This window comes from Aotus nancymaae, unplaced genomic scaffold (genome assembly GCF_030222135.1).
Source record: "Aotus nancymaae isolate 86718 unplaced genomic scaffold, 86718_ANA_hifiasm-v0.15.2.pri h1tg000012l, whole genome shotgun sequence".
NCBI classification, from domain to species: Eukaryota; Metazoa; Chordata; class Mammalia; order Primates; family Aotidae; genus Aotus; species Aotus nancymaae.
The window spans coordinates 7,339,636-7,364,311 of record NW_026988423.1 but is presented as its reverse complement, the minus strand read 5'-3'; the positions used below and the strand labels follow the sequence as shown (position 1 = coordinate 7,364,311).

General features: G+C 45.1%; 1 protein-coding gene across 1 annotated transcript in view; it reads left to right on the top strand.

The window, feature by feature from the left end:
* LOC105719156 (uncharacterized) overlaps positions 1-24,676 on the top strand; it is a 114,817-nt gene that overhangs the window by 12,668 nt on the left and 77,473 nt on the right. Inside the window, exons 3-4 of the mRNA XM_064375364.1 lie at positions 20,388-20,573; positions 20,698-21,070. The gene's annotated coding sequence lies outside the window, so the exon portion shown is untranslated. The remainder of the gene's footprint in view (positions 1-20,387; positions 20,574-20,697; positions 21,071-24,676) is intronic.

Below are 24,676 nucleotides of genomic sequence, written 5' to 3'. Positions count from 1 at the left end.
ATCCAACTAATCTTCTGGAATCTTTTGTAGAGATGGGATTTGTCTCTGATGTCCAGGCTAGTCTTAAACTCCTGGACTCAGGTGACCTGCCCACCTTAACCCCCAAAGCATTGAAATTACAGGCCTGCACTGTTTAATTTGCCACATGACACAGCCCAATAACAATCTCCATGGGTCTAGTGTCTATTCTTATGGGTGGATTGATGGCTGGGAAACCCCAGGAGGAGCCAAAAGAGCAGCCATGACACCCGCATGTCCTGGTCCTCTCAGGGCACCCTGAGGTGGCCAGGACAGAAGTGGGTGTGACTTAGGGCTGGGGGAGGAAAGGGGATGGGGATGCCTTGGGATCTGGGTTGGGGAGGGGGACAGAAAGGGAAGGGGAAGAAGGGGAAGGGGGGATGTTGGGCACCTGGAGGATGGGGTCTGGGAAAGGATCCCGTTCAAACTAAGTCTTCAAGGGCAAGTGGGAGGTTCAGCTACAAGTCAGGGAGAAAGTCTATCAAGGAAGCCACAGGACAGGTGGTGCAAGAAAGCAGGAAGCTCAGGAGCAATTAGAGACCAGGGCTCTGGTTTCTGCCACACCTCTCCTGTCTGGATGCTGCCTAAGCAACCCTGGGTCTTTATACTCCCTCTCCACCAATTCTGGCCCCAGAACCTGGTACCTCACAGTGGACATTCCATGGAATACCCACATCCTCCAATGCCCCTACCCCATCTCAGCCCCCCACACACCTCCCAAGGCTCTCTGGAACCTTCACAGACCAGATTTCTGGTCTTCTCCACCAGCTCCCTGTCCCTGCTTCTGGGCGGCTCCTTCCTTCCTGAGCTCCCAGGGTTTCTCATGGTCAGTCTTGGCTGCAAAACATAAGAAACAAATGATGGCAGGATGGCAGGAAGAAACTCACACACAAGCAGAATGGGACACTCCACAGCCCCCTCTCAGCCATTCATATTCTAAGTAACAAAACATCAGAAGGATGTGGAAAGTCCCAATAGTAAACCATCTCCATCACATCCATACAGCGATCCATCCATCATCCTCTATCTCACCAACAAATGTTGGAGCTACACTGGTTTTAAGCATGCGTGGTACATTTACAAAAATTAACCTTACTTATTTTGTTCATCAAGCAAATCTCAATATATTTCAGACAAATCCAATCACACAGCAGGTTTCTGATCACAGAATTGTGCTAGAAGTCAATGATTAAAAGCTAACAAAAAATTATTATATCCTTGGAAATTACAAGTGCCCTTATAAAATATGAATAGAAGAAAGAATCCAAAGTGAAACAAGACTGCCTTTACATTCAGTGAGAAGATCATAACATGGCAATCAAATGTCTCCCTCTGGCCAGGGAATTCCACTGTGTGGCACAAGGTTGTGTGGTCTCAAATCACCCCTAACACACCTAGACTTGTTAACATCTGAAACAGGGTGATGGTGTCACTTATGTTTATTATCTTACTGCCTGTGAAGGTGGACTTTTAATTCTGAATCCTAATGAGGGGGAGAAAACCAAGTTGACTCTCATGGTTGAGCTCCCAGGGATGTACAAGGAATCTGTGCATTTCAAGAGACAAGGTTCATCGGCCTCTCTCCTGGGGGATTTGGCCACAATACCCAGAGGGTTTGGCAGCATCATGAGTGATGGCTAGGGAGTGCCAAGCTGGTGAGTAGGACCCAGGGGTCTGGTGATCAGGTCAGACCCCCCACTGTCCATTATCTTTCCTGGACCTATCCTCAGCTAAACTTCACAAAGGCCTGCTTCTGCCCAATCACACAGAGTGTGCTCAAACATACTCAGGGCTCTCGCAGCTGAAAATCACTGCTTTAAATCTCCTTACAATTTACTATGACATAAAGTTATTTTAAACTGCAAATATTTTATTCATGCTACAAATGGAAAGCAATGCCTTTACCATAAATAGAAAAACAACTCTGAGACACAAGGAAAACAAAAACAAAACAGGGACAACACAACTATGGCATTCAATTCTATTCATATCCTCTCACTTGCATAAAGAGCCCCAGATTTGGCTTGTCTTGGTTGTAAAAGGAGAGACCAAGTAAGTGGGTGTTGAAGTCAGATTAGCTCAAAAGTTAATGGCAAAGTGTAACATGATGTCCATGAAGGGTTGCTGGGGTCACCTTGATTATAGTCCAAGCAGAGACAGGGCAAGGAAGGAGAATATGAGTAGAATTTGGGGCCTCCAGCCAGGGGGGCGATTCATGCAGCCCAGGAAATGCTCCTCAAAGCCAGGGTCAACCTCTGTTGCAGGCAGTTCCTTCATGGAGGCAGGGCCAGACACCTTAGATTTGAGACCAGCTGTGCAACCCTGGGCGGTTTCCTTCCACACAATGGCTGTGTCAAAGACAGGATAGGAATAAGCGACGTATTGAGCACCTGTGTACCGAGTGTCATCATCTCCCAAGGACATCTTTCTTTCCAGAGCTGGCATCTTGGAAGGTCTTTGGCCACTAAAGGCAGTGATGATGATAGCAGCAAATCATTTATGGCTGATGATGGAGGGCCAGGGGGTAGGGCTCCTAGGTCCTTGATAAGATTGAGGGTCTGGGGACTCCTGGGGACAGCTTAGTCCTGTAGGACTCCTGGGTCCCCAGGGTCCAGGTCTGTCTTCAGTCGCTCTGGGCCTAGGCTGGGATGCTGGGGCAGCCACTGGAGCATCAGCAGGACAAACAGCCACGGAGGCAGTGGATCCACCAGAGGTGGCAGGTGTAGGATCATCTGTCCACCAAGTAGAGTCACCAAGCCTGGCTGACCACTGCCCCCACAGATGATGCCCTGTCACTTGCCTCATACTTTGACAGGGCAGCAGCTGGTGCCTGGGGCCTCACGGAGCATCACTCTAAGACCTCTGTTTCCTGGTCATTAAATGAGCACTTGAGTCAGCCGGGGTCACTGGAACAAAGAGGAAGAATCAGTTCCATGATGTTTTGGGACTGTGTTTAGCACAGGAAAATGTGCAGAATGCATGCATGACACAGGGGAACTGTTGGTGTGGGAGCCAATATTTTATGACCTCCAGCCCTAATCTGAGCACTCTCACCTGTGCAATCTGAAAGAAACAGGAGACTTGCAGGAAAGATAGTGCCTGGATTTAACTTAAAGGAACTAAAATTTTGAATGTTCATACTCCTGATATCCTTCCAAGTCAACTCTCTCAATGTTCCCATTTTCACCACTATCATACAAGGTAACTGAGGCAGTCAGAGATTTACTAACTCAATGTCACTCAGCTGATTCTGAGTTCACTACTGATCACATCTGAACAACCTGCTTTTTCTGAAGTTTACTCTGTTTGATCATGCTGCTGCTGATTTTGTGCAGCTCTGGGACAAATTCCACTTGGATGCGGATAAAGCAAATCTGAGATGACTCCGTCCTGCTGTCATTTCCTATCAATTCCCCACTCTCCTCCTCTGCCCCTCCACAGTCTCCCACACAGGCTGACACCATATGGTGGCCCTAATGGAGTCCACCAAGTATTTCAGGTTCTCTGGGCCCCTTGAAGGTGGAGGTAATTATGGGATTTGCTTTGACTCAGGAGATGTGAGTGGAAGTGAAGTGTGTCACCTCAAGGCAAAAGAGTTGGAAGCCATTGAGACTAGCCACCCTTTCCCTTCTCTCTTAGAGCCACTGATAGATCCCATATAGAGGCTGCTCCTTTATTTTGGTGGCAGATGAGGGGATTTTTGGTGGCAGATGAGGGGATGTGCAGTACAGGACCCAGGAGAGCCATGGAGGATGTAAAGCATGATCAGACAAAGAGACTTCAGTGTTGTAAATTTCCATTTTTGGGTGCTGCTTATTACCTATAATGATCCTGGTCCGTCCTAGCAGGCATGCACCATCTATTCCATGCTCTGTGAAGCAGACTAGCCTACTGTCAAAACATAAACTGGTTGTAAGACATGTAAGTTTCAGTTCCAGCTCTGCCTCTTATTAACTGCAACCTCAGGCATTTAACTTTCAGTCTCTGAGCCTCAGTTTCAACTCTGTAAAATGAGTTGCTTATACTACTTCAGGTTGTGGAGAGAATGAAACGAAATAGAAATGCATGTAGAGCATTGAGCCCAGGGCCTGGCACACACAGTGAGTACTTTATATTAGCCATGGAACTTCATAATACATATTGATTGTCAATATTCAGACAATGCAGCAAAGTATTACCAAAAAAAGTAAACTTATTTGTATGTGTATTCTTTCAATCCTTATTTAGACAGATAGGATAAAACTATGAATATTCTTTCATATCCAGTGTTTTTCTCTTAATAGTAGATTGCTAAAAAATTTTTTATCTTGGGCCCCTCACAATGGCTCACACCTGTACTCCTAGAACTTTGGGAGTCTAAGGCAGGTGGATCACAAAATCAGGAATTTGAGACCAGCTTGGCCAATATGGTGAAACCCTCTGTCTCTACTAAAAATACAAAAATTAGCCAAGCATGGTGGCATGCACCTGTAGTCCCAGCTACTTGGGAGGCTGAGGTAAAAGAAACACTTCAGCCTTAGAGGTGGGGGCTGCAGTGAGCCAAGATCATGTACATATAGATATACACACACATAACCTCAGAAACAAAAGATCTTATGAAATCATTTTAAATGCCAGGATAATGTTTAATTTAATGAATAATTTAATTATTACTGTTGGACTTTTTGTAGACTGCACAGAGCATTCAAAACAAAGGAGAATAAAAAAGGTATTACATGTTGTAAAATAAATGTGATTTTTTAATTTTATTCAAAAATGTAGAGCTATATATGTAATATAAAATATTTCTAATTATGAATCATGTTAAACTTAGTTTAGAAGCTGCTGATTTTGATTTCTGTTTCAAATTTTGCAAAATATTTTTTTTCTTTTTTAAAGACAGTCTCCATCTCTCACCCAGGCTGGAGTACTGTGGCACAATCTTGGCTCACTTCAACCTCTGACTCCCAGGTCCAAGTGATTCTCCTGCCTCAGCCTCCCAACTAGCTGAAACTACAGCCACGTGCCACTTTGCCCTGCTAATTTTGCATTTTTAGTAGAGACGAGACTTCTCCATGTTTGTCAGGCTGGTCCTGAACTCCTGACCTCTGGGGATCCACTTGACTCAGCCTCCCAAAGTGCTGGGATTACAGGCATGAGCCACAACTCCTGCCTAAATTTTTCAGGATAATAAATAGCCTTTTGAAGTACCACTGGGCACTTCTCTGGTTGTTTTTCTTTAGGTTAACATGCCAGCAATTACTCTTTTTGAGTTTCTGACCAAGATAGTGGTTTTTATCCAAATAAGTCAAGTACTCTACCCTATCCCTAAGCCACTTGCATGAAAGGAAAACCAGTACTGTGAATGCCTGTGCCTCCCCCAGCATGGCCCCCTGTGAGATGTGGGGCAGCAGAGACCCAGGAAATGTTCAAGGGTGCAGGGCCCCATCTATCTGCACTCATTCACCTTCCTCAAGTACTCACATGGGGGATGGCACTGACTTTAAGTGCTGCTGCATCTCCTTCGTGAGCTGGCCCTGGTCATAGGACAGGAACTGTGGGGTCAGGACAGTAGAGGGCTTCACCACTTGCAGAATAGGAACAGAAGCTCGTGATGAGTGCCAATCTATTAGATAATTAAATGTTTAAAAAATTTTCTTGAATGAGTGGACAAACAAGGTGATGCTTGAGTCTATAGTGATCAAGAGCATGGTGACCTCAGAAAAGGTAAGAACCAAGTTCAAATTCCTATACTTTGAATTTCTACTTCATGCCATGCAAAATTAATTTACTCCTTCACCTCAGTTTCCTTTTGCATGAAATGGAAACAATTTCATTCCTCATTCAGTTTCTGTCAAGGATTCTAAAACACCCAACTCATTTAAATGTATGATCATTTCTGTCATAACTAGTGGGATCAATTTCACTATTATTGGATATACAGTTCTGTGCCTGAAATCTACAAAAGAGAAAACCTTATGTCTACAAAGTGTCAGTGATTTGTCATTGTTATATTATTAATCATAACTGTTTTTTTTTTTTTTTTTTGAGATGGAGTTTCGCTCTTGTTACCCAGGCTGGAGTGCAATGGTGCGATCTCGGCTCTCCGCAACCTCCGCCTCCTGGGTTCAGGCAATTCTCCTGCTCTGCCTCCTGCCTGGTCTCGATCTCTTGACCTCATGATCCACCCACCTCGGCCTCCCGAAGTGCTGGGATTACAGGCATGAGCCACCGCGCCCGGCAATCATAATTGTATTTAATCACACAAGGCCTTGGACATGGCAGGTGCTCAATACACACTTGTTCAATCAATGCATGTCGGCTCTGCAGCCACACTGTTAGGTCCTATTCGGCCTCCACCATTTATTAGCTGAGTGATGTGGGCAAGATAATTCATGTCTTTATGTCTCCATGTTCTTCTCTATAAAAGATATGTAATAAGAATCCCCAGCTCCTTAGGTTGTTGCCAGGGGTGAGTGATTTGGCAAATAGTAGGGGCTTGTTAAACAGCTGTGAGAACTCCTTCCAAATCTTCCTTTTCAGAGCCACAGACGAGGTCATAGTGCCACCTGGTTACCCTAGAGTGTAAGTACACATAATCACCAATATCTTCTCTCTCCACCATAGGTACAATACTGGGTAGTTACCTCCTGGAGGTTTCTGCTGCATCTGCCTTCTCAGAGCTCATGTAGAGACTTTTGTATTTTCCTCCTTGCATTCCCACAGATGGCATTCAGGTTGCCCAACACAGCTGTGTGATCCACACAGGGCAGTGACCACCTGTGCCAGCCCTGTGAGGTAGCTGGAGGACCATTGTTCCTTTCTTCTCTAGCTCTAGGCAGATGCCAGGGCTGGGGTAACCCATGCCCTCAAGTTTCTTGCTTTAAAGGGTCACATTTTCTTTTGGCAAGGAAGGCAAAGGTCACAGGAAGCCAGAGACCCATGACCTCTCTGTGCCGTGGGTTCAAACTATAAAGACCAGAACACACTATGCTAAAAGCCCAAGACTCTGGTGCCCCCCAAAGTTTCTTGCCTCATGGCTTCTGCTGAGGGAAGATGAGCTTTGGGAGCTTGTAGCAAGCAGCCTCCCCAACACGAAATCTCTTGTAAACTTCAAACTGTGTCTAAAATATTCATGCACATTTTGCATCCTATTTCCCATAGGTCAGCATGTTTTCGGAAAACAAAACAAAACAAAACAAAAAAACCTCAATTTCCTAAATATGCAAGAGAAATGGATATTGTAGGACAATGTGACTTTTAAAAACGTTATTTAGGCCGGGCATGATGACTCATGCCTGTAATCTCGGCACTTTGGGATGCTGAGGTGGGCGGATCACCTGAGGTCAGGAGTTAGAGACCAGCCTGACCAACAAGGAGAAAACTCGTATCTACTAAAAATACAAAATTTGCCGGGCGTCGTGGTGTATCCCTGTAATTCTGGCTTCTCAAGATGCTGAGGCAGGAGAATCACTTAAACCTGGGAGGTGGAGTTTGCAGTGAGCTGAGATCACACCATTGTACTCCCGCCTGGGCAACAAGAGCAAAACTCCCATTTCAAAAAACAAACCACCAAAAAACTGAGTCTCAGAATGATGAAGCACTTTGTCTAATGTGACTCAGCTAGTAAGTGTTGAGACCTTGCATCCAATCAAAGCCCATCTCATTCTAAAGGCCATGCTATGTGTTCTCTGGCCCACAGAGAATAATTTTAACACAATCAATGACATTTCTACACAACAATGTTCTTGTCTCAAGTCCAAGAGTGCCTCCTATACCTTCTATAACACTGGCATTCTGGTCACTAAAGATGCCATTCTAATGTGCAATCATGTGGCCAGTGGAGATATGACCAATGTCATTATGTGTGTACACCCATAACTCTGTACACACTCTTCCTTTTTCTGATGAAATTCAAGTACCCTTTTTGATTACTTAGCAAAACTGAGCTTTAAAGGAGTTAAGGTTTCACCAGAAGTGGTGGCTGACACCTGTAATCCCTGCACTTTGGGAGGCTGAGGTGGATGGATCATGAGGTTGATTTACTGAGACCATCCTGGCCAACATGGTGACACCCCATCTCTACTAAAAATACAAAAATTAGCTGGGCGTGGTGGCCTGCACCTGTGGTCCTAACTACTCAGGAGGCTGAGAAAGGAGAATTGCTTGAATCAGGGATGCAGAAGTTGCAGTGAGCTGAGGTCATGCCACTGCACTCCAGCCTGGCAACAGAGCAAGACTCTGTAGACACTCACACACACACACACACACACACACACACATAAATGGCTAAGGTTTTTATATCCATGGAACTTTCTGTATTGTTTTTGAAGTCTCTGGTTAAATGAATATTCTTCTAATAGTGAACTGTGATTTTGTTTTGATCAAGTCTTTTCAAACTTGGCATCTTTGATGGGTTTCTCCAGCATCAAAGTCCTAAATCAGGTCTTTTTGGCTTAAAATTAACCTTGGGATTTTTCAGCTGGCTCCCTCAGGGAGTCTAAAGAATTTATTTCTCATCTTGTAAAGATACTAAATGATTCAATTTAGTTGGTAGATTGTATGGGTGGACATTGTCAAATGTGGTGATGCTGTGTGGGAGAGCATTGTCAAATGAGGTGACAGATCTCATCTCAGTTATATTTATGGATATGTTGTTGATATACATGTTCCAAAAATTTTATACATTTATGCAAATCGAATATGTTATGATTTGTAATTTTGATTGTTATGCTAAATATCTGCCAAAGTTATATTTGTATAAACATGTTATTGATGTCTGGGCATGGTCACTCATGCCTGTAATCCCAGCATGTTGGGAGACAGAGACAGGTGGATCAACTGAGATCAGGAGTTCAAGACCAGCCTGACCAACATGGTGAAACCTCGTCTCTACTAACAATACAAAAATTAGGCCGGCGTGGTATCAGGCACCTGTAATCCCAGCTACTCAGGAAGTTGAAACAGGAGAATCACTTCATCCCAAGAGGCGGAGGTTGCAGTGGTCTGAGATCACACCCACTGCACTCCAGCCTAGACAACAAGAGCGAAACTCCATCAAAAAAAGAAAAGAAGTACAAAAATTAGTCTGATGTGGTGGCATATGCCTGCAGTCCCAGCTACTCAGGAGGCTGAGACAGGAGAATTTCTTGAACCCAGGAGGTAGAGGTTGCAGTGAGCTGAGATTGTGCCATTGCACTCCAGCCTAGGCAAAAGAACAAGGCTCCATCTTAAAAAAGAACAACAAAAAAAGTTATTAATGTATTCGAAGAATTATATGACATTTATATAAGTCTGGTGGTCCTGATGTGATGCCATCAGTCAGGATTCTGATTACTCTCTTAAAATGCTGCACATAAGACTGTTAACTAAATTTCCTTGTGGATTGGAAATGTTCAGCCGATTTGCATCATAACTATTGATTCCATCATCCACATTTACTGTTTTGAATTATTCTCTAAAAATATCTGTAATCAGCAACAGTCCAAATTCAAATTTTCTTTTCTTTTTTTTTCTTTTTTTAAGATGGAATCTCACTCTGTCACCTGTGCTGTAGTGCAGTGGTGCCATCTCTGCTCACTGCAACTTCTGTCTCCTGGGTTCAAGTGATTTTCCTGCCTCAGCCTCCCAAGTAACTGGGACTACAGGCACATGCCACCACACCCAGCTAATTGGTGACAGTTGAGGTAGAGTTTCACCATGTTGGCCAAGCTGGTCTCCAACTCCTGACCTTGTGATCCACCACCCACCTCAGCCTCCCAAAGCACTGGGATTATAGCCGCAAGCAACCGTGCCTGGTCCCCAAATTTGCTTTTCATGGAAAAAACTCTGCCATGTCCTATTCAACACAGGATTCTGATAACTCACAATAAGGAATTACCCAGGCTTCACCATTATGTAATATAGGCATGTCAGAAACTCACAGGTACACCCCTTCAATACATGAAAAATAATTAAAAAAAAAAAAAATCAAAGGTGCAGGCCCAGTGACTCATGCCTGTAATCCCAGCAATTTGGGAGGCCAAGGTGGGTGGATCGCTTGTGGTCAGGAGTTCAATACAAGCCTGGCTTACACGGTGAAACCCCATCTCTACTGAAAATACAAAAATTAGCCAGGCATGGTGGTTCATGCCTGTAATCCCAGCTACTAGGGAGGCTGAGGCATGACAATTGCTTGAACCTGGGAGCCAGAGGTTGCAGTGAGCCAAAATTGTGCCACTGCACTCCAACCTGGGCAACAGGAGCAACACTCCATCTCAAAAAATAAATAAACTTAAGGCCCTGTATGGCCCAAGGGAGGTTGGCACTAGCGTGGCCTGATACAATGGTGCCATATAACTGTTAATTTCAGTTGGGACATGGGGAAACTTCTGCCACCTGCCAGGCTCTGGCCCAATGTAAAGCTCAAGTCTAGAGGGCTGGGGGTTGTGGGAGACAGGACTGTCACCCCAGGACTATCAGAGAGGGGCTCCTGGCTCTTACTTCTGCAGAAGTAAGAGCTACACAGACAGGTCCCTCACTCCAAGGAGCCTCCTACACTTACCCACACCTTTCTCTGGTTTCACTTTCAGTTTCTTAGAAAGGGCTGTCCTTCGTACTCTGGGCCTCTCCCCTCCCCACCCAGGATCTGGGCACTGGTGGTGCCAGACATCTTGTGCCCTGTCCAAGGCTGGTAGATAAGAAATATCCGTTGTCTCTGTCAAGGTCAAAATCATCCACACCCAGGTGGGGCGATCCCATATCTGGGAGGTGTCTTGCAGAAGCGCTGCCAGGAGTGTGAGGTATTGGCTCCACAAGCTGTGTGCGCAGCAGCGTGGGGTGGCCAGGGGGTTGCAGGGCATCCCACACCATAACCCGTGAGGCCGCCTCTATGGGCTGATGGGATCAATGCAGGGCAGTAAGGACCAGGACCAGGTCTGAAGGGAGAATGCCCTCACATTCACGTGAGTGGGAAAGTCAATGTATGTGTCCAGGTGTGTCAGGTCGTGCAGAGCGTATCTTGAAAAGACATACAAGGGATGAATCAAAGGGATTGCCTCAGGCAAGATCACTGGGATCTGGCAGTGGGGTGGGAGGGAAACCAGTTTTTTGTTGTGAAGTCCTTGGATGCTTTGAATTTTTGTTTAAATCATGTGCATGCATGATTGTTGTTTATCCCCCCAACCCCACCTCCACCCCAAGTACAGAAGAAAAGAAAGGCACTTTGTTTCTTAAACTAGTTTCCTGGAGGGCTGGACATCCTATGTTGCTCATTTTCCTGGAGATTTAGGTTAAAATTAATTAGGGCTTTGGAGTCAGACTGTCTGGGTTCAAGTCCTGGCTTCCCCGAGTAGCTTCTGTGGCAAGTTGCTTAACTTCCATGAGCTTCTATTTTCTCTCCTGTAAAATGGCACAGTATTATTGACATTATTATTATTATTATTTTTTGGAGACAGGATCTCCATCTCTCACCCCAGTTGGATTGCAGTGGCATGGCACGATCAAAGCTCGCTGCAGCCTCGGCCATCTGGCCTCAAGTGATCCTCCCACCTCAGCTCCTGAATAGCTGAGACTACAGGCATGAACCATTATACCCAGCTAATTTTTTTTTTTTTTTCTTTTTTGGGGACAGAGTCTTGCTCTGTCACCAGGTTGTAGTGCAGCAATCTTGGCTCACTGCAACATCCACCTCCTGGGTTCAAGCAATTTTCCTGCATTGGCCTCTCAAGTAGTTAGGACTACATGCATGAGCCACCACACCTGGCTAATTTTTGTATTTTTAGTAGAGACGGTGTTTCACCATGTTGGCCAGGATGGTCTCGATCTCTTGACCTTGTAATCTGCCCACCTCGGCCTCCCAAAGTGCTGGAATTACAGGCATGAGCCACCACACCTGGCCAATTTTTTTTAGAGACAGGAATCTTGCTTTGTTGGCCAGGCTGGTCTCCAACTCCTGGGCTCAAGCAGTCTTCCTACCTGGGCCCCCTAAAATGCCGGGATTACTGGCATGAGCCACCCCCACCACCACTGGCCTGATGTTAATATGTTGATATTAATGTGATACAAACAGTTCTTGCCTTATAGGCTTGTTGCATGGCTCCAATGAGACAGTGCAGGGAGATGCCTGAGGAAGTGCCAGGCACCCCCACCACATGAGGGCAAGACTCAGCATCTACAATACACTCCCACTGCTACGGGAGGTGGATTGGATGGAGATCTTCATGCTTATTTGCAGATGGATAGGTTGAGGTTCAAAGTAGTAAAGTCCTGGGGTAAGAGGCCTGGTTGGGACCACTGGTGCCCTGGATCTATTAGTGACCTGCAGTGGGAACTTGGGATGGTCCCTTCCCCTCAACAATGAATTGATGAGTTTGGAAAGGCTCTTCTGGGAATCGTGAAATGTGGGGTCTCCAAATGCTGGTGACAAATGAGGTGACAGCACCTCAGAGCCTGTTCCAGGCCCCGGGGCCAGGCATCTGCCCTCAGGCTTAGGGACTTCCATCTGTGTCCTTGGCCAGCATACCTGTTTTACCAAGTACACAACTTCCCTGGGGTCTTGTTCAGTGGAATCCAGATTCTGACCCAGAAGGTGATCCCTGGAGAGGCCAGTGCTGTTGGTCCAAGGACTACACTTTGAGTAGCCAAGGTCTGAATTTGATGTGGGTCATGGTATACACCTGTGTAAAACGCTATCAAGGTCATATGCAGTGGCTCACACCTCTAATCCCAGCACTTTGGGAGGCCAAGGTGGGAGGATCACCTGAGATTAGAAGTTCGAGACCAGCCTGGCCAACATGGTGAAACCCCATCTCTACTAAAATATTTTTAGGAGGAGGATCCAAGTTGGCTGATTAGGAGCAGCTCAGGATTGCAGCTCCCAGCAAAAGCGTGGAGTGTGAGTGGATGCCACATTTCCAGGTGGATTTTTATTGCCCACAGATCAGGGGATTCGCAGGCAGAGGAGCCCCACGGGTCACCAGTGTGACTGTTTTGGCTGGCATGGCAGGTCTCCGCACAAAATACATGGGTCTGGGCACCATTTCGCTGGCTATTGGAGCTTCTGGAAGACAGAGTAACCCATTCAACTGATACAAAGGGGACTGAAACAGGGAGCCAGGCCAGGAGATTCCTGAGCAAACAAGCGCCATGAATCTCTGCACAGCTGTTTCAGCCAGTGCAGAGGTTCGCTGCAAGGGAAATCACACAGATTCCAGCAACTTTTTAACAGGTGACTGGAATGCCTGAGAGACAGTCATTCATTCAGCTGATAAAAAGGGGACTGAAACAGGGAGCCAGGCCAGGAGATTCCTGGGTGAAAAAGCGCCACAAGCCTCCAGCAGCTGTTTCAGCTGGTGCAGTGGGTCTACACACAAGAAATTACACAAATCCGGGTGCCATTTCAACTGGTGACTGGGATGCTTGGGAGACAGAGTCACCTGTTCAACTGAAAAAAAAAAAAGGGGTCTAAAGCAGGAAGCCAGGTGATCAGGCTCGGCCAGTCCCACCACCATAAAAAACAGCAATCTGAAACGCTCTGGATTGAGAGTCTCACAGCAAGCACAGCTGAACCCAGGACAGTCCAGCTCTGTGGGGGAGGGGCATCCACCATTACCAAGGAAGTCCACCACTACTGAGGTAGTCCGCCATTCCTGAGGCAGCCCACCATTGCCGAGGCAGTTCTAACTATACTTCTATAAACAGGGCTGCAGGGAAGTTCACACAGCAGCTTGGTGGAGCCCACAACCACTCAACAAAGCCACTGCAGGCAAACTGTGACTAGGCTGCCTCCTCGCTGGGCAGGGCAGCCCTGGAAAAAGGCAGCAGCATGACAGAAATTTATAAATAAAGTCTTAACTCCCTGAGACAGAGCACCTGGGGTTAAAAAAAAAAAAAAAGGCATTTATGAGTTCTGCTGCAGCAGACTTAAACATACCTGCCCAGCAGCTCTGAATGGAAAAATGGAGCTCACAACTCAGCACTTGAACTCCTATAAAGTACAGACTGTCTCCTGAAGGAGCTCCCTGACCCCCATATATCCAAAGAGTCACCTCATAAAGGAGAGCTCAGACTGACATCTGGTGGGTATCCTTCTGGGACAAAGCAGAAGAAGAAACTGGCAGCAACCCTTACTGTTCTGCAGCCACTGCAGGTGATCCCCAGGCAAACAGAGCCTGGAGTGGACCTCAGAAGTCCTACAGCAGAGGGGACTGATGGTTAGAAGGAAAAGTAAGAAACAGAAAGAAATAGCTTCTTCATCAACAAACTGGACATCCACCCAGAGACACAATCTGAAAGTCAACAAATACAAAGATGGCAGATGGATAAATCCACAAAGATGGGAAGAAACCAGTGCAAAAAGGATGAAAACACCCAAAACCAGAATGCCTCTCCTCCTACAAGGGATCACATCTCCTCACCAGCAAGGGAACAAGGCTGGATGGAGAATGAGTGTGATGAATTGACAGAAACAGGCTTCAGAAGATGGTTAATAAACTTCTGTGAGCTAAAAGAACATGTTCTAACCCAATGCAAAGAAACTAAGAACCTTGAAAAAAGATTTGATGAAATGCTAAGGAGAATAAACAGCTTAGAGAGGAATATAAGTGAATTGATGGAGCTAAAAAACATGAGAACTTCACGAAGCATACACAAGTTTCAACAGCCGAATTGACCAAGCAGAAGAAAGGATATCAGAGGTGGAAGATCAACTCAATGAAATGAAACAATAAGGCAAGATTAGACAAAAAAGGGTAAAAAGAAATGAACAAAGTCTCCAAGATATATGGGACTATGTGAAAAGAATTAATCTATGTTTGATAGTTGTACCTGAATGTGACACAGAAAATGAATCCAAGCTGGAAAATACTCTTCAGGATATGATCCAGGAAAACTTCCCCAACCTAGCAAGGCAGGCCAATATTCAAGTCCAGGAAATACAGAGAATACCACAAAGATATTCCTCAAGAAGAGCAACCCCAAGGCACATAATCTTCAGATTCACCAGGGTTGAAATGAAGGAGAAAATGCTAAGGGCAGCCAGAGAGAAAAGTCAGGTTATCCACAAAGGGAAGCCCATCAGACTTACAGCAGATCTCTCAGCAGAAACCTTATAAACCAGAAAAGAGTAGGGGCCAATATTCAACGTCTTAAAGAAAAGAACTTTCAACCCAGAATTTCACATCCAGCCAAACTAAGCTTCATAAGTGAAGGAAAAATAAAATGCTTTATGAAGAAGCAATTACTCAGAGATTTCATCACCACCAGGCCTGCTTTACAAGAGCTCCTGAAAGAAGCACTAAACATAGAAGGAACAACTAGCACCAGCCACTCCAAAAATGTAACAAATAGTAAAGAGCATTGACACAATGAAGAAACTGCATCAATTAATGGGCAAAACAGCCAGCTAGCATCAAAATGGCAGTATCAAATTCACACATAACAGTATTCACCCTAAATGTAAATGGGCTAAATGCCCCAATCAAAAGACACAGACTGGCAAATTCGATAAAAAGCTAAAACCCTTCAGTGTGCTGTATCCAGGAAACCCATCTCACATGCAAGGATACACACAGGCTCAAAATAAAGGGATGGAGGAAGACTTACCAAGCAAATGGAGAATGAAAAATACAGGAGTTGCAATTCTCATCTCAGATAAAATAGACTTTAACCCAACAAAGATCAAAAGAGACAAAGAAGGACATTACATGATGGTAAAAGGATCAATGCAACAAGAAGAGCTAACGATCCTAAATATATATGCACCCAATACAGGAGAACCCAGATAAATAAAGCAAGTTCCTAATGACTTACAAAGAGACTTAGACTCCCACACAATAATAGTGGGAAACTTTAACACCCCGTTGTCAATATTAGATCAAAGAGACAGAAAATTAACAAGGTTATCCAGGACTTGAACTCAGACCTGGACCAAGCAAACCTAATAGACATTTACAGAACTCTCGACTCCAAATCCACAGAATATACATTCTTCTCAGCATCACATCACACCTACTCTAAAACTGATCACATAATTGGAAGTAAATCCCTCCTCAACAAATGCAAAAGAATGGAAATCATAACAAACAGTCTCTGAGACCACAGTGTAATCAAGTTAGAACTCAGAATTCAGAAACTAACTCAGAACCGCACAGCTTCATGGAAACTGAACAACTGGCTCTTGAATGCTGCCTGGATAAACAATGAAATTAAGGCAGAAATAAAGATGTTCTTCGAAACCAATGAGAATGAAGACACAACATACCAGAATCTCTGGGACATCTTTAAAGCAGTGTCTAGAGGAAAAGATATAGCAATAAATGCCCACATGAGAAGCAAGGGCAGATCTAAAATCAATACCCTATTGTCAAAATTGAAAGAGCTAGAGGAACAAGATCAAGAAACCCCAAAACCTAGCAGAAGACAAGAAATAACTAAGATCAGAGCAGAACTGAAGGAAATAGAGACCCAAAAAAGCCTTCAAAAAATCAATAAATCTGGGAGCTGTTTTTTTTTAAAGATCAACAAAATAGACCATTAGCCAGATTAATTAAAGAAAGAAAAGAGAGAATAATTAAATAGATGCAATTATAAACAATAAATGGGATATCACCACAGATTCCACAGAAATACAAACCATCATCAGAGATTATCACAAACAACTCTATGCATATAAAGTAGTAAACCTTGAAGAAATGGATAAATTCCTGGACCCTTGCATCCTCCCAAGCCTAAACCAGAGAGATTTCGAAACCCTGAATGAAGGAATAACAAAGTCTGAAGTTGAGGCAGCAATTAAGAGCTTACCACCCAAAAAAAGCCCAGGTCCAGATGGGTTCACAGCCAAATTCTAGCAGACATACAAAGAGGAGTTGGTACCATTCCTTATGAAACTATTCCAAACCATCCAAAAAGAGGGAATCCTTCCCAAATCATTTTTTGAGACCAACATCATCCTGATACCAAAATCCAGCAAAGACTCAACAAGAAAAGAAAACTTCAGGCCAATATCCATGATGAACATAGATGCAAAAATCTTCAATAAAATACTGGCAAACCAATTGCAACAGCACATCAAAAAGCTTATCCACCATGATCAAGTAGGTTTCATCCTGGGAATGCAAGGCTGGTTCAACATACGCAAGTCTATAAACATAATTCACCACATAAACAGAACCAAAGACAAAAACCACATGATTATCTCAATTGATGCAGAGAAGGCCTTTGACAAAATTCAACAACGCTTTATGCTAAAAACCCTCAATAAACTAGGTATTGATGGAATGTATCTCAAAATAATAAAAGCTATTTATGCACACCAACAACCAATATCATACTGAATGGGCAAAAACTGGAAGCATTCCCTTTGAAGTCTGCCAAAGGATGCCCTCTCTCACCACTCCTATTCAATATAGTATTGGAAGATCTAGCCAGAGCAATCAGGCAAGAAAAAGTAAGAAGGGGTATTCAGATAGTAAAGGAGGAAGTCAAATTGTCTCTGTTTGCAGACAACATGGCTGTATATTTAGAAGACCCCATCGTCTCAGTCCCAAATCTCCTGAAACTGATAAGCAACTTCAGCAAAGTGTCAGTATACAAAATCAATGTGCAAAAATCACAAGCATTCCTATATACCAATGACAGACTTAAAGAGAGCCAAATCAAGAATGAACTGCCATTCACAGTTCCTACAAAGAGAATAAAATACCTAGGAATACAACTAACAAACACTGTAAAGGACTTCTTCAAGGAGAACTACAAATCACTGCTCAATGAAATAAGAGAGGATACAAACAGATGGAGAAACATTCCATGTTCATGGTTAGGAAGAATCAATATCGTGAAAATGGCCATACTGCCCAAAGTAATTTACAGATTCAATGCTATCCCCATCAAGCCACCAATGACCTTCTTCACAGAACTGGAAAAAGCCACTTTAAACTTCATGTGGAATCAAAAGAGAGCCCACATAGCCAAGTCAATTCTAAGCAGAAAGAACAAAGCTGGAGGCATCACACTACCGGACTTCAAGCTATACTACAAGGCTACAGTAATCAAAACAGCATGGTACTGGTACCAAAACAGAGATGTAGACCAATGAAACAGAACAGAGACCTTGGAAGCAACACCACACATCTACAACCATCCGATCTTTGACAAACCTGACAAAAACAAGCAATGGGGAAAGGATTCCCTGTTTAATAAATCTTGCTGGGAAAACTGGCTAGCTGTGTACAGAAAGCAGAAACTGGACTCCTTCCTGACACCATACTCTAAAATTTACTCCAGATGGATTAAAGACTTAAACATAAGACCTAACACCATAAAAACTCTAGAAGAAAATCTAGGCAAAACCATTCAGGACATAGGTATGGGCAAGGACTTCATGACCAAAACACCAAAAGCATTGGCAACAAAAGCCAAAATAGACAAATGGGACCTAATCAAACTCCACAGCTTCTGCACGGCAAAAGAAACAGTCATTAGAGTGAATCGGCAACCAACAGAATGGGAAAAAATTTTTGCAGTTTACCCATCTGACAAAGGGCTGATTTCCAGAATTTACAAAGAACTAAAACAGATTTACATGAAAAAAACAAACAAGCCCATTCAAAAGTGGGTGAAGGATATGAACAGACACTTTACAAAAGAAGACATACGTGAGGCCAACAAACATGAAAAAATGCTCATCATCACTGGTCATTAGAGAAATGCAAATCAAACCTACATTGAGATACCATCTCAAGCCAGTTAGAATGGCGATCATTAAAAAATCTGGAGACAACAGATGCTGGAGAGGATGTGGAGAAATAGGAACACTTTTACACTGTTGGTGGGAGTGTAAATTAGTTCAAGCATTGTGGAAGACAGTGTGGCGATTCCTCAAGGACCTAGAAGTAGAAATTCCATTTGACCCAGCAATCCCATTACTGGGCATATATCCAAAGGATTATAAATCGTTCTACTATAAGGACATATGCACATGAATGTTCATTGCAGCACTGTTTACAATAGAAAAGACCTGGAACCAACCCACATGCCTATCGATGATAGACTGGATAGAGAAAATGTGGCAATATACACCATGGAATACTATGCAGCCATCAAAAATAATGGCTTTGTAGGGACATGGATGACCTGGAAACCATCATTCTCAGCAAACGGACACAAGAACAGAAAATCAAACACCGCATGTTCTCACTCATAGGCAGCTGTTGAATAATGAGAACACATGGACACATGGAGGGGAGCATCACACACTGGGGTCTGTTGGGGGGAAATAGGGGAGGGAAGTGAGGGGTAGGGAGGTGGGGAGAGATAGCATGGGGAGAAATGCCAGATATCGGTGATGGAAAGGAAGGCAGCAAATCACACTGCCAAGTGTATACCTACGCAACAATCTTACATGTTCTTCACATGTACCCTAAAACCTAAAATGCAATTAAGAAAAAAAAATTAAAACTTTTTTAAAAATTAGCTGGGCATGGTGGCATGTGCCTGTATTTTCAGCTACTGTGGAGGCTGAGCGGAGAGAATTGCTTGAACCTGGGTGGGGGAGGCTGACTGAGCCAAGACCATTCCACTGCACTCCAGCCTGGGAGACAGAGCAAGACTCCACCTCAGACAAATGTAAAATAAAAACCCAAAAAGATTCGTGTACTCTTACTGTGTAGGTTATGCCTCCGTTGAAAAAATTCCAAAGATATACACATACACATGCATACATGTGTGCATGTGCATGCACACACACACACACAAACACAATTCTGAGTTCTACATTGACAGTTGCACATAAAATAATGTGAAAAAATCCAGCCCATGAAGGGTTGCAGATGAACTCAGGATGGTTAATGAACCATTAGCCAAATGGGGGATACTGGCCACCCATGATGCCCCTTAGCCCTCCTCTCCCCTCTCCCACCCCATCTCCTGTACACTCACCCCCCCAACACACCCTTCCATCCAGGTGCTAAAGTGGGATGCAGGTGCCATACACTCCAGCAGCCCTGCCTTTCTCAGGAAATGCGTGTGGTCGCTAGCTCTAGTCCCCAGGAGACAAAGCTGCCCGCTTTGTTCCTCGGCCCCCAGCAGGAGGAGGAAAGGGAGAATTTCCTTAGGAGAGGTTCCAGCAAGAGGGATTATACTGCGGCACCACCTTCCAGAAGGGACCTGGCAACCCTCCTGTGCCCAGCATGCAGATCCAGGCTGGGTCTGTGGTCCAGACCACTCTCCTCCTGTCTCCTGCTCCCTCCCTTGCAGTTGGTGACCCCTGAGTTCTCCTCTGAGTGGCCTCTGTCCTTGTTCACCCACCCACCCTGTCCCCTGTCCTTGTCACCTTGGTGGAGATGGATAGCCCCTTCCTTTCCCCCCACCCACCCCACTGCTTCACCTTTGTCATTTATTTCCTCACTTAGGTCCTCTTCCCTGAAGGGCCATGGAGCTGAGTGACCCGGCTTGCCTCCCTGTGTCCCACGCTTGTGACTGGAATCTTCACACTGTCCTGCTGTGTCATGGACCACTACGTCACCTCTCTGTGCCTTGATTTCCTTACCTCTAAAGATAGACCTCATGGGGTTGTTTGTAAGAATGAACACAAAAATGTAAGCTGAGTCCTTAGAATTCTCTGTACATAGCAAGTGCTTAATAAACCTCCTGGCTGCTGTTCACTGGGGACACAGTCCTTTGCTCTTGGATGTCTGACTGTGCTTTGTCCCTTCCTCACAGGGCCATCTGTCAATGCTGGCAAGCTGAGCTCAGCCAAGGGCCAGCCTTGCACGGAGCACTGCCCTTCCTGCTGGTCCCAGATCCATTTGGTCTGGAATGTCTGCACCAACTCTGTGACTCCCTCCACCTCACAGCCTGGGTACAAAGGAAGAGACCAGGACAGCAGCAGAAAGGAGTGCTGCTTATGTGGCTCTTCTAAGAAGTGGGAGCCTCCCAGGCCAGGAATGTGAAACCGTTTTGCAGATCAAGAAGATGAAGCCACAGAGGTTATGAAACAGACCCCAGTGGCCTCACTCTTCAGTCTTGCTTTCCAGTCTTGAACGTGGGCCCATGTCTGGAACTGCTGTGCCCAGGCAGCTTGTCTGGAAATCAGGTAGCATGGGTGAACCCCCAAATCCCCCTGTGGCAGACCATGAATTTGCTGTGGCTGTGCACCTGTTTTGCTTCCAAGAAATGAAACTTTGGCAGCTGGAGAGGGATGGAGAGGGGCTGGTGGGGTACAGCAAGACCAGGAAACAGACTATCATCTAATATCTGCAGAAGGTGATAGAGCCAGCAAGTGGGATTAAGCACCTGTGTGCTTTGCAGCAATTACAGTGTCTAAATCTCTCTCAAACTCTCTCACTGCCACACAGTGAGGAAGGGTTTCTGTTTCCATTTTATAAATAAGCAAACTGAGGCTCAGAGAAGTAAAGTCACTTGCCCAGGAGACTCACAGCTGGAAGGAGGTGGGGCTGGAATTCATAATTTTTTTTTTTGAATGTTGAAAAGATACTTCTTATTTGCCTGTTTTCAAAAAAATTTTCTCCCTTACTTTAGACAATTAGTAAAAGTTACAGGAGCCAACAAAAGGTGAAGGAGAGAGCTGTCATTCAAGGCCTTTCCAAAAGAGGTATCAATGTGAAGAATGATAAAGAGACACAGTATGGAATTCAAAAATTTAAAAAACTTCCTGCATTAAGAATAAGTGAATATTTTTAATAAACTCTTGTTTTTGGCCAGGCATGGTGACTCACACCTGTAATCCCAGTAGTTTGGGAGACCAAGGTGGGCAGATCACTTTAGGTCAGGAGTTCAAGACCAAACTGGCTAACATGGCAAAACCCCATTTCTACCAAAAATACAAAAATTAGCTGTGCATGGTGGCATGTGGCTGTAATCCCAGCTACTCAGGAGGCTGAGGCAGGAGAATCACTTGAACCCAGGAGGCAGAGGTTTCAGTGATCCAAGATTGCATCACTGTACTCCAACCTGTGTGACAGAGCAAGACTCTGTTTAAAAATATATATATTGTTTTAACCAATCATTTAGTTTTGTACTGCTGAATTTTATAGATGTATTTCTAGAGATACATGTTACAGATGCATCTCTAGAACAATTCTTATAACTTCTTTATAATTATAACCAACTGATTTATCCAAAAATTCCTTTTACTAACCTTATTATGACTTACATAGACCATTCACAATGCAATTTTTTTTTTTTCAAACAGGGTCTCTGTCACTCAGGCTGGAGTGCAGTGGCATGATCATAACTCACTATAGACTCAGCTTCCCTGATTCAAGCAATCCTCCCACAGCTGCCTCAGTAGCTGAGACTACAGGCACCCACCACCACACCTGGCTAACTTTTTATTTTGTGTAGAGTCGGGACTCACTGTGTTTCCCAGGCTGGTCTCTAACTCCTGGACTCAAGTGATCCCCTCACCTCAGCCTCTCAAAGTGCTGGGATTACAGGTGTGAGCCACCGTGCCTGGCCCCAGGCTAGAATTCAGACCCAAGCCCTCAGCTCATAGGCTGCAGAACTGAGCTCACATTCCATTGTAGGGGGAGACAAGTGATGAACAAATAAGATTAATATGGGCAGAATGATGTTTTGGAGGAAATTAAATGAGATCATATGACAGAGGATGATAGCAAAGGTGTGGAATCTAGACCAGTCAGATGGTGGGGGTGTGGGGGCTCTCAGCAGAAGCCATGTTTGAACTTAGATGGGGAAGAAGAGCAGGAGCCAGGCATGTGAATGTCAGAGGGAACAGTGTCTGGGCACAGCAACAGCATGTGCAGAGGCCCCGGGGTGAGACTGAGGCTGGTGTGCTGGAGGAACAGAAAGGCCTTCATGACTGGAGTTCTATGAGTGATTAGCAAGAAGGCACTGGGACTGGAGAAGTAGGCAGTGGCCTGGCAGGTCACATTGGGGAGTTTGGGTTTATTCCGAGGACAGCCAGAAACCACCAGGAAGGATTGAAGCAGGAGGTTAACCAGATTTCCGGGAGGCTCCCCACACGTGGGATTGGATTCTGGCTCTGCCACTTAATGGCTTTGCGATCTCGGACCCACAGTGTCAGTTCTCTGAGCCTTAGTTTTCTCAGCTGTAAAAATGGGGATGTCGGCCAGGTGAGGTGGCTCACACCTATAATCACAGTGCATTGAGAGGCTGAGGTGGGTGGACCACAAGGTCAGGAGATTGAGACCATCCTAGCTAACATGATAAAACCCTGTCTGGAGATGATCCAAGATGGTTGATTAGGAGCAGCTCAGGATTGCAGCTCCCAGTGAAAGCGCAGAGGGTGAGTGGATGCCACATTTCCAGACAGATTTTTATTGCCCACAGACCAGGAGATTCCCAGGTGGAGGAGCCCCATGGGTCACCAATGTGGCTGTTTTGGCCAGTGCGGCGGTTCTCTGTACAAAATACTCTGGTCTGGGTGCCATTTTAGCTGGTGAGAGGAGCTCTTGGAAGGTACAGTCACCCATTTAGCTGATTAAAAAAGGGGACTGAAACAGGGAGCCAGGCCAGGAGATTCCCAGGCAAAAAAGCACCATGAATCTCAGCGTCACTGTTTCAGCCAGCGCAGTGAGTCACCGCACAGGAAATCACACAGATCCTGGTGCCATTTCAACAGGCAACTGGAACACCTGGGAAAGAGTCAACCATTCAACTAAAAAAAAAAAAAAAGGCTCTGAGGCAGGGAGCCAGGTGATCAGGCTTGGCTGGTCCCACTCCCACACACACACAAAAAAAAGCAATTGGAAATGCTCTGGGTTGAGAGTTTCCAGCAAGCACAGCTGAACCCAGGATGGTCCAGCTCTGTTAGGGAGGGGCGTTTGCCTTTACCAAGGCACTCCACCACTATGGAGGTAGTCCGCTATTGCTGAGGCAGCCTGCCATTGCCAAGGCAACCCACCGTTGCTGAGGCAACCCATCACTACAGAGAGAGTCTGCCATTACAGAGGGGGGCCACCATTGCCGAGGCAGTTCTAACTGCACCCATATAAACAGGACTGCAGGGAAGTTCACACCGCAGCTGGGCCGAGCCCACAGCAGCTCAGCAAAGATTTTGCAGGCAGACAGTGACTAGGCTGCCTCCTTGCTGGGCAGGGCAGCCCTGAAAAAGCAGCAGCACAATGGAAACACATAAATAAAGCCCTAACTCCCTGGGACAGAACACCTGGGGAAAAAAAAGAGGGTTATGAGTTCTGTTGTAGCAGACTTAAACATACCTGCCCAGCAGCTCTGAATGAACAACAGAGCTCACAGCTCAGCACTTGAGCTCTTGTAAAGGACAAACTGTGTCCTCAAGCAGCTCCCTGACCTCCATATATCCAAAGAGTCACCTCATAAAGGACAGATCAGACTGATATCTGGCGGGTATCCTTCTGGGACAAAGATAGCAGAAGAAGAAACTGGTAGCAATCCTTACTGTTCTGCAGCTGCTGCAGGTGATCCCCAGGCAAGCAGGGTCTGGAGTGGACCTCAGAAATCCTACAGCAGAGGGGCCAGACTGTTAGAAGGAAAACTAAGAAACAGAAATAACTTCATCATCAACAAACTCCACTCAGAGACCCAATCTGAAAGTCAGCAACTACAAAGATAGCAGATGGATAAATCCACAAAGATGGGAAGGAACCAGCACAAAAAGGATGAAAACACCCAAAACCAGAATGCCTCTCCTCCTACAAGGGATCACAACTCCTCA